The sequence below is a fragment of the Arachis ipaensis genome, chromosome B2 (genome assembly GCF_059453495.1).
Source record: "Arachis ipaensis isolate K30076 ecotype BB chromosome B2, ASM5945349v1, whole genome shotgun sequence".
In the NCBI taxonomy this organism is placed as follows: domain Eukaryota; kingdom Viridiplantae; phylum Streptophyta; class Magnoliopsida; order Fabales; family Fabaceae; genus Arachis; species Arachis ipaensis.
In genome coordinates, this window is record NC_142437.1 from 85,341,398 (window position 1) to 85,351,862 (window position 10,465).

Below are 10,465 nucleotides of genomic sequence, written 5' to 3' on the forward strand. Positions count from 1 at the left end.
ATAGTCACATACCCATCCAAACCCAATTTGGTCCGGCATGAGAAAGCATTTCTAGCTTGATCTCTTCATTCCTCTTTCAAGGTTCAGAAGAGATCCAAGTTTGAATAGCTTCTTTTCGAAGATAACTACTCAATTGGATGAAGATCGAAAGCTTCCAAGTAAAATCAAGAGAAAAGATAGAAGAAGAATAATGAAAATTAGTATTGATCCATCAATTTACAACAGAGCTCTCTAACCCAATGAAAGGGGTTTAGTTGTTCATAGCTCTAGAAAATGAAAACAAAGATGGAGAATACATCATAGAACTAGAAATTGCAGAGAAAGTAAAATACAGAGAGTAGTTCTCTTTTCCAACTCTCAGAACTCCCTAAATAATTCAAAGCTACTCCTATATATACTACTTCTCTCAGCTTCTAGTTGGCTCTTCAAGTCTTGGGCCTTTGGATCTTGAGTTTGAAGCAGTTCTCTTCTTCTTTTGGGCTTGGCTTTACTTGCAGAGAGAAAATGTGAAGTGGGCAGAGACATTAGCTCAGGACGTTAGGGGTGTTAACATTTAGTGAAAATATGAGTTCGAGAACGTTAGTGACAATCAACTTTCTCACTAACGTTCCTAAGTAAAAGCCACGTTAACTTCAACGTTTGTGGCACAAACGTTGCCACTAACATTGCCTCTAAGTCCTTCGCACACGTTATTGAGACTTAACATTCCCAATAACTTTGAAAAGCCCCCTTTGTTCCCATGTTAGAGCCCACGTTAACTTAGTTAACGTGGGCTTGCCATCCTTCTAGAACGTTAGTGACACTCAACATTGTCACTAACGTTCCAAGGTGCCCATATGTCTCACGTTAGAGTCCACGCTAACTAGGATAACGTGGCTTCTAACGTGGCCATGCTTAGCCATCTCCAACGTTAGTGACAATGTTGAGTATCACTAACGTTGGCCATTCTTTCACTCATCAACGTTAGCTTCCACGTTAACTAAGTTAACGTAGAGGTTAACGTGGCTCCTTGGGGGGTTGTGTGGTTGCTTTCAACGTTAGTGACAATGTTGGGTGTCACTAACGTTGTTGACCACTCTTGCTTCTTACGTTAGCTCCCACATTAACCAGGTTAACGTGGGAGTTAACGTGGTATATTTCTCCTTAGGCCAATGTTAGTGACAATGTTGAATGTCACTAACGTTCACGTTTCTCCCCCTTTCTAACGTTAGAAGCCACGTTAACTAAGTTAACGTAGACTCTAACGTGGCCAATTATGAGCATTTGCCAACGTTAGTGACAATGTTAAGTGTCACTAACGTTGGCTCAACTTCCCCTCTCCACGTTAGAGTTCTCGTTAACTTAGTTAACGTGACTCTTAACGTGGTCAATGATGGCTTCGAGAGCGTTATTGGCAATCATTTTTCTCATTAACTTTGCAAGTTACCTCCCATTCCTTGCTTCCTTTGGTCCTGAAATCAAGCAATAGAGTGCATCAAAGTTCTAGTACAAGTCATGGGTAATGCAACATACAATTTGTCACTAAACTCATGCAAAATCCTCATGAAATAATGTAAAATGCACAATGTATGCTTGAATCAAGGTGTAAGTGAATATCTACCCAAACCTAGCTTATTTCCTAAGGAAATGCATGAAACTAACCTAAAAATAGTAAAGAAAAGGTCAGTGAAACTGGCCAAGATGCCCTGGCATCACAATACCAAACTTAAAGCTTGCTTGTCCCTAAGCAAGTACTGGAACAAGAGAATGATGAATGGAATGCCAAGAGCAATGAGTCATTCTTGTGGAAGTCATATCACTGATTTTATGGTAGTTTCATGCATAGCAACTTAGGTTCATTCCTGGCTTTCAGACCTTTATCATGTCTTAAAACACTCAATTTGCTTACATCCCATGAGCCTTTTATTCATTGATCCCTTTATTGTCATTTCAGAGCTTATTGGTGTTCTTAGGCTAAGTGCTCTGTAAGGGGGCAACTTTTTAAGATAAGCTTTCAGCCAACACTCCCGAACCAGTTGGTTCAAGGTGCTAGGTGTTGAAGCACCCCTAAGAACTAACTCCCTCAAGTCTCTCCCCCATACATACACACCACAGGCATATAGTTCATTTATTTTCCTTCTTGAGACCTTGGTGTCCAGCACCTCTTTGGGTTACTAAATGCTCTGTGGTGAGGGTTACTCTTGATAATGGACTTTCAGCTGATAATCCCGGGTTAGTTAACCCAAGTTACCAGGTGATAAAGCACCCCTAAGAGCTTATTCATCCAAGTAGATCCCTCACACAGGAACACCACAGACACATATCTTAAGATCAAAACTATTGGTGCCTAGCCTTATTGCTTACTCTTTTTCTTTTATTTTTCTACTTTCATTATTCTTTTCTCTTTCTCTTATTAGGATCTTGTCATATACTTAGTCTCATGAGTATATTCAAAGCAAAGTATTCAGGCCAGATAGTTGTCATCCCACCTTATGGTTGAACCAACTTAGCTAACTTATGATCATACCACAAACTCATGAATGTACTCCATAGTGTGAACTCCACTTTGGTCTTTTGAAACATAAACATTCTCTCTTCATTTGATTAAAAGGGACAAGTATACAAGTAAGTAAAGTAAGGATGCAGTGACATAAAGACTAGTGTACATAGACCTATTCAGAACTTAAAAGACAGAATTTAAAAAGGCTTGAACAAAACATGGAAGCAAGTTCTATTTCATACAAGATCTTCCTTATTTAAAACATAGAGAAAGGTGGAATAAAGAAGGAACTTCACCACCTTTTATTGTTGTGGATGTCCATGCTCTTTTCCTTGCTTATCCTCCTTGTTTCCTCTTGCATTTCCTCGCATCCGTGCCAATCTTGCTTGCTTCCAATCTTCAAGTGCCTTCCTCACTGACTCATGACTCTCTTCCACCCTTTGTCTTTCCTCTCGTGCTAATTCATCCTTCATTTCTTCATACCTGGCTATTCCTGGATGCAATATCGGCAGCTGTCCCACTAAGTAGCCGAGCCTGGCTTGAGTGTTTATGTGATGTCTTGTTTCGCTCATGTAAACTCCTTCTGCGAATGCCCTTTGCTCGTCCAATAGTCCTGCCTGTTCTATTTGTCTTCGATGCATCTCATGTATGTGTGCCCCTTGATGTGCTTGGATGTTGATTAGCCTCTGGATGGATTCTTGTTGCTCGTTTTGTCTTTGCTCCATCCTGTTGAATGTTTCTCCCCATTGTTGTCCTTGACTTATTTGATGTTCCATCATTTGCCCTTGCCACTCACCTTGCTGAGTCATCCATCTTGAGAGTGTTTCCTCTTGCTGCCCCATCATCTGTAGTTGAAGCTCTTTCTGTGCTCCTTGGCTTTCCAAATATTGTCTAGACAAGCCATCAATGGCCTCCTGCAATTGGTGCATGTCCAAGGTCTTTTGTGCTTGACCCTCTAAGACTTGTCCTTCCACTACTTGAGGGGCTGTCCTCTTCCTTTTCTTCTGCTGAGGCAAAGGGGATGCTGCAGCATTCATCCTTCGTACAGTTATTGGGATGCCTTCCTTTATCCACATGGGGTTCTCATCTTCAAAAACCACCCCAACTTTCTTGCATATTTGGTAAATAGTGCTGGGGTAACCTAACGTTCCTCTTGAGTCACTTTTCTCTGCCATCTTTCTAATACCTTCAGCTATGAGTTCATGAACCTTGATTTCTCCTCCCTTCAGTATACAGTGCACCATTGTGGCTCTCTTGACATTCACCTCCGAGTTGTTTGCAGCTGGGAGAATAGACCTTCTCACTAGCTCAAACCACCCCTTAGCTTCAGGAGTGAGATCTGTTCTCTTGATGAACTTTGGTTTATTTCCCGCACCCTTTTCCCAGTCAGCTCCTGGTACACAAATTTCTTGCAGAATCTGGTCATAATTGGGGTTGTCCAATCTTGAGTGATAGCTTTCTTCTTCAAACTGTATAGACCGTAGCTTCAATGCCCTCATGACACTCATGGGAACAAAGTCCACCATCTTTCCTCTCACAAAGCTTGTGTAAGACTCATCCTTCTTATCATATCGAACCGTATTTGCATAAAATTCTCTTATGAGGTTTGCATTCACCTTAATGACCGGGTCAGTGAGGAGCTCCCATCTTCTCCTTTCTATCTTCTCTGTGATTTCGGGGCACTCAGTCTTTTTAACTTGAAATCCCAGCTCATAAATGATTTCCTTATCAACCATCCACCCGTATTGCAATGCATGATGCAAGCTTCTAAATCTCTTTTCATCATATGGGAGTTCTTCCATGGGTTCCTTTCCCTTCCTTCTTTTAGAGCCCGAGGACGCCATGAATGATAGTTAATATGTGAAGGTGGCAAATTTGTGGAGATTTTTGGTGTTTAAGAGTGGTTACTTGATGGACGGTTGGGGTGATGCATGGATAAAAGACAAGGATCATCACTTTATGAATGAGATTGCTCGGTCTTTTAGGGGTTCCATTTTTCCAATGTTGCATGGCAACATTTTCCAATGTATTCCCTTTTTAGAACAAGTGTGTAGCCCTTCCTTTTGTGGTGTCCGATCCTTCTTTGTTTAGTTGTCCAATCCATCCCTTTTTATGCTTCTTTTCTTTTCCTATAAATATTTAAAATAAGGAAATTAATACCATAAAAATCAAACTCTACAGCTAGAATAATAAAGAGAAGAAAAAGAGTTTGTTTATTTATGAATCTCAACTAACTAACTACTTGTGTATCCTTATGCATTTTGGTGGCACCATGGGGTGACACCAAACTTAGTTTGAAGCAATGTGATGAAAAGTTTTGTTCAAAGCTCCCAAGACTAGCATGCATCTTGGTTTGCTTTGAACACCAAACTTGTTCTTCACTATATACTGCATGATAAAGATTTCACCAAGTGTTTGTCAAGTTTGGGTTGAAATTCATAAACATTGATTTATTCACTATTTTAAAAACATATAAAATATGGGTTGCTTCCCATGAAGCGCTTCTTTAGCGTCACTAGCTTGACGTTTTTCCCTCATCAGGGTGGTTGGTAGTGCTTAAAGTCCTCCCCTCTTGCTGTGGACTTATATCCATTGGTTGGATCAATGATCTCCACATGTTCCAGGGAAAGAACTCTGTTGATAGTGAAGACCTTAGGTAACTGAGATGGTATAGTAGGGAGATTAGGGGGAATATCTGGGAAGTAAGCTGAGACAACTCTATCCCCTGGAGAGAAGTCTTCCGTAGGAATCTTCTTGTTCCTCCACCTCCTTGGTACCTTCTTCTTTGTTTCTTTTGAGGATGCCTTCCCCTTGGTGACCTCTTCTTCTAAAGGAGTTGTGATGCTGTCTTTACCTGCCTCTATAGGTTTAGGTTCCTCCAATTTTTCCTTGAGCTGTGGCAATTGCTGTTTTCCTTGTTTATCAATTAAGGGGAACTCAGAATGAACTGGCTGTGCTTCAGTGCTTGTCTCCTCCTTCAGTGTCTCATGATCATTTGTGCTTAGTTCCTTGTCCTCTTGATCTGTTTCTTGTGAGAGTTTGAAAATATTGAAGCTGAGTCGTTCATCATGGATTCTCAATATTAGCTCCCCATTCTCTACATCGATAAGTGCTCTGGCCGTAGCTAGGAATGGTCTTCCCAATATGATTGGATGAGTGTGACTCTCTTCCATGTCCAGGATGACAAAGTCTGTTGGGAGAAAGTATTTTCCAACCTTTAGCAACACATTTTTCACCACTCCTATTGCTTGCTTTTGAGTTTTGTCAGCCAGTCTGATGATTACATCTGTGGACATTATCTCATTGATCTGCAGCCTCTTCACCAGGGATAAGGGCAGTAAGTTGATGCTGGCCCCCAAATCACATAGTGCTCTATCGAACATAGTTTCACCTATGGCACAAGGGATGTGAAAACTCCCTGGGTCTCTTCTTTTTGTAGGTAACTCAGGTTGAATAAGGGCACTACATTCCTTGTTCATCACTATAGTCTGGCCTCCTTTGAGTGAGCTTTTCCTGGGAAGAAGTTCCTTCATATACTTGATGAATGCAGGCATTTGTTGAATTGCCTTGATGAATGGTATGTTTACATGTAGAGATGCAAACAAGTCTAGGAATCTTGAGTATAATCTCTTTCCCACAGCACCATTGAGCAGTTGAGGGAAGGGTGCATAGAGCTTCAGTAGCTCTTGTTGTGAGATTTCTGGTTCTTGGTGATCTCTTTCCTCCTCCTTTGTTGAGTTGTCTTCAGGTTGTTCGAAAAGTGTGCCTTGCTTGTCTTCAGTCTCTTGATCACTTGTAGTGACCATTTTGTAATCTTCCCATCTTACTTTCTTTGCTTCTCCTTTGGGGTTTTTCTCCGTGTCACTTGGGAAGCTATCAGTAGGTTTGGAAATCTTCTCAGCTAAATATCCAACCTGGAATTCCAACTTCCTAATGGTCTCTCCCTGGTTCATAATATTGGCTCGCACCTCCTCTTTGAACACCTTATTTTCTTGAATTTCTTGGCATACTCCTTCAAGTAAGGCTTCAATCTTAGAGAGCTTGTCATCAATTGATGGATGATTCGGAGCAGATGTGCTGTTTTGGTTTTGATAAGCGTATGGAGAAGTGTTGTTGTGGGGGTGTTGAGATGTCCTCTGTGTGAATTGCTGGTGAGCTGCATTGTTGTTGGAGTTGTAACGTCTCTGGTCTTGGTTTTGATCTTGCTCACTTCCCCACCCAAAGTTTGGGTGGTTTCTCCATCCAGGGTTGTAGGTCTTGGAGTATGGATCATAGTTTTTCCTTGGTGAATTCCCAATGTAGTTGGCTTGCTCCTGACTACCCTCTGCTTCTTCATTCACTCCTTCTTGGGTTGTTGATTAAGTTGAGATTACTGCTACTTAGTTCATCTCCATCTTCTTGGTGAGGTCAGCCAGCTGCTGGGTAATGAGCTTGTTTTGGGCCAACAGAGCATCTACATTGTTTAGCTCCATTACTCCTCTTGTGTTCCCTCTTTCGGAAACCTAGAAGTAGTCGTTCTCTGCTACTGTTTCAATAACATCTATGGCTTCCTCAATAGTCTTCTTCTTGTTCAAAGATCCTCCAGATGAATGGTCTACGGCTTTCTTTGACTCATAAGAAAGCCTTTCATAGAAAATGTGCAGCTGCACCCATTCGTTGAACATGTCAGGTGGACACCTCCTTGTTAAGTCCTTGAACCTCTCCCATGCTTCATATAGAGTCTCACCATCTTGTTGCCTGAAAGTTTGGACCTCAGCTCTCAGCCTATTGATTCATTGAGGAGGGTAAAATCTTGCTAAGAATTTGTTCACCACGTCTTCCCAAGTTGTCAAGCTTTCCCTTGGGAAAGATTCCAGCCACTTGGCTGCTTTGTCCCTAAGTGAGAATGGAAACAAGAGCAGTCTATAGGTGTCAGGATGAACACCATTAGACTTCACTGTGTCACATATTCTCAGGAAGGTGGTCAAATGTTGATTGGGGTCTTCTTGAACACCTCCTCCAAACGAATAGTTGTTCTGAACAAGGGTGATGAGCTGTGGTTTAAGTTCAAAGTTGTTGGCATGGATTGTTGGCTTTTGGATGCTACTTCCACAATTGCCTGGGTTTGGATTGATGTAAGAGCCCAAAACTCTTCTATCCTCCCCAGCATGATTTGCTCTACCTCCTCCCCCATGGTTGTGATCCTCTTCTTCATGATGGTTTTCCATGTTGTCTTCCATGTTTGGTTCAAAGAATTCCTCTTCTTCCTCAGCACCAACCACTTTCTTTCCTCTTGCCTCCCTCCTTAATCTAAGGAAGGTCCTCTCAGGTTCAGAATCGAAGGAAGATGAAGCCCCGCTTCTTCTCTCTGTCATACAACCATCAAGTGCAAGCAAGAAAAGATAGGTGCAGAAAGTATTTGTGTCAGAATTACTGTTAGTTGTGGGTGATGCAATATATCAAATAGTTAGTGGGTTAGCAAATAGAATTAAAAATAACAAAGAAAAACAAAAGAGTAGAGGGGGAAGGGAAGAAGTTTAACTAAAACAGAAAGTAAATCACTCAAACAGAAAATGAAATTCACAAAATAAAAATGCTCAATCTAATGATCTTCCAATTTGATCATTGTTGATGAATAATCAATCCCCGGCAACGGCGCCATAAACTTGATGCACGGAAAACTTGTCTCTCAACAAATTCCCCTTCGGCAAGTGTACCGAATTTGTCGTCAAGTAAAAACTCACAATAGAGTGAGGTCGAATCCCATAGGGATTGATTGATCAAGCAACTTTAATTAGAAGAATGTTCTAGTTGAGCGAATCCAAAATTTGGGTTGAGAGTTGCAGAAAATAAAATGGCAGGAATGTAAATAACAGAAATGTAAATGCTAGAATTAAAGGACTGGAAGTAAATGACTGAAATAAATTGCAGAATTGTAAATGGGAATGGGGGATTTGCTCATAAAAGTAAATGGCAGAAATTAAAGAGAATGGGTAAGATCAGAGATGGGGAGTTCATTGGGCTTAGGAGATGTTGCAATACTCCGGATCAAGTTCATTTTCATCTCTTCCTCAAACAATGCACTCATTGATCTCATTGGCAATCTTAATTGATTGAATTACAATTTCTTGCAATTCAATCTCTCAAATCTTGATCAATAGCCAATTCCTTGGTCAATTGCTCATGAGAAGTGATGAAGTATGGTCACTGATTATACCACATGCATTTTCCAAATCAAGTATTGAGAGGGTTATAGTCACATACCCATCCAAACCCAATTTGGTCCAGCATGAGAAAGCATTTCTAGCTTGATCTCTTCATTCCTCTTTCAAGGTTCAGAAGAGATCCAAGTATGAATAGCTTCTTTTCCAAGATAACTACTCAGTTGGATGAAGATCGAAAGCTTTCAAGTAAAATCAAGAGAAAAGATAGAAGAAGAATAATGAAAATTAGAATTGATCCATCAATTTACAACAGAGCTCCCTAACCCAATGAAAGGGGTTTAGTTGTTCATAGCTCTAGAAAATGAAAACAAAGATGGAGAATACATCATAGAACTAGAAATTGCAGAGAAAGTAAAATACAGAGAGTAGTTCTCTTTTCCAACTCTCAGAACTCCCTAAACAATTCAAAACTACTCCTATATATACTACTTCTCTCAGCTTCTAGTTGGCTCTTCAAGTCTTGGGCCTTTGGATCTTGAGTTTGAAGCAGTTCTCTTCTTCATTTGGGCTTGGCTTTACTTGCAGAGAGAAAATGTGAAGTGGGCAGAGACTTTAGCTCAGGACGTTAGGGGTGTTAACGTTTAGTGAAAATATGAGTTTGAGAACGTTAGTGACAATCAACTTTCTCACTAATGTTCCTAAGTAAAAGCCACGTTAACTTCAACGTTAGTGGCACAAACGTTGCCACTAACGTTGCCTCTAAGTCCTTCGCACACATTATTGAGACTTAACATTCCCAATAACTTTGAAAAGCTCCCTTTGTTCCCACGTTAGAGCTCACGTTAACTTAGTTAACGTGGCTCTTTAACGTGGGCTTGCCATCCTTCGAGAACGTTAGTGACACTCAACATTGTCACTAACGTTCCAAGGTGCCCCTACGTCTCACGTTAGAGTCTACGTGAACTAGGTTAACGTGGCTTCTAACGTGGCCATGCTTAGCCATCTCCAACGTTAGTAACAATGTTGAGTATCACTAACGTTGGCCATTCTTTCACTCATCAACGTTAGCTTCCACGTTAACTAAGTTAACGTGAAGGTTAACGTGGCTCCTTGGGGGGTTGTGTGGTTGCTTCCAACGTTAGTGACAATGTTGGGTGTCACTAACGTTGTCGACCACTCTTGCTTCTTACGTTAGCTCCCACGTTAACCAGGTTAACGTGGTATATTTTTCCTTAGGCCAACGTTAGTGACAATGTTGAATGTCACTAACGTTGGCGTTTCTCCCCCCTTCTAACGATAGAGGCCACGTTAACTAAGTTAACGTGGACTCTAACGTGGCCAATTATGAGCATTTGCCAACGTTAGTGACAATGTTAAGTGTCACTAACGTTGGCTCAACTTCCCCTCTCCACGTTAGAGTTCTCGTTAACTTAGTTAACGTGACTTTTAACGTGGTCAATGATGGCTTCGAGAGCGTTATTGGCAATCACTTTTCTTATTAACTTTGCAAGTTACCTCCCATTCCTTGCTTCCTTTGGTCCTGAAATCAAGCAATAGAGTGCATCAAAGTTCTAGTACAAGTCATGGGTAATGCAACATAAAATTTGTCACTAAACTCATGCAAAATCCTCATGAAATAATGTAAAATGCACGATGTATGCTTGAATCAAGGTGTAAGTGAATATCTACCCAAAACTAGCTTATTTCCTAAGGAAATGCATGAAACTAACCTAAAAACAGTAAAGAAAAGGTCAGTGAAACTGGCCAAGATGCCCTGGCATCACAAATAAAAGCTTTAGAGTATCTGAAAGTAAAAGAGAAATATAAAGTAAAAGGAATATTG

The 10,465-nt window shown here is 40.8% G+C and overlaps 1 non-coding gene across 1 annotated transcript; it reads left to right on the forward strand.

The window, feature by feature from the left end:
* The first annotated feature begins 7,141 nt into the window (after positions 1-7,141).
* On the forward strand, positions 7,142-7,245 carry LOC148574674 (small nucleolar RNA R71). Its single transcript, XR_015906573.1, has one exon. It is a non-coding gene; the product is annotated as a small nucleolar RNA R71 (small nucleolar RNA).
* The last annotated feature ends 3,220 nt before the right edge of the window (positions 7,246-10,465 follow it).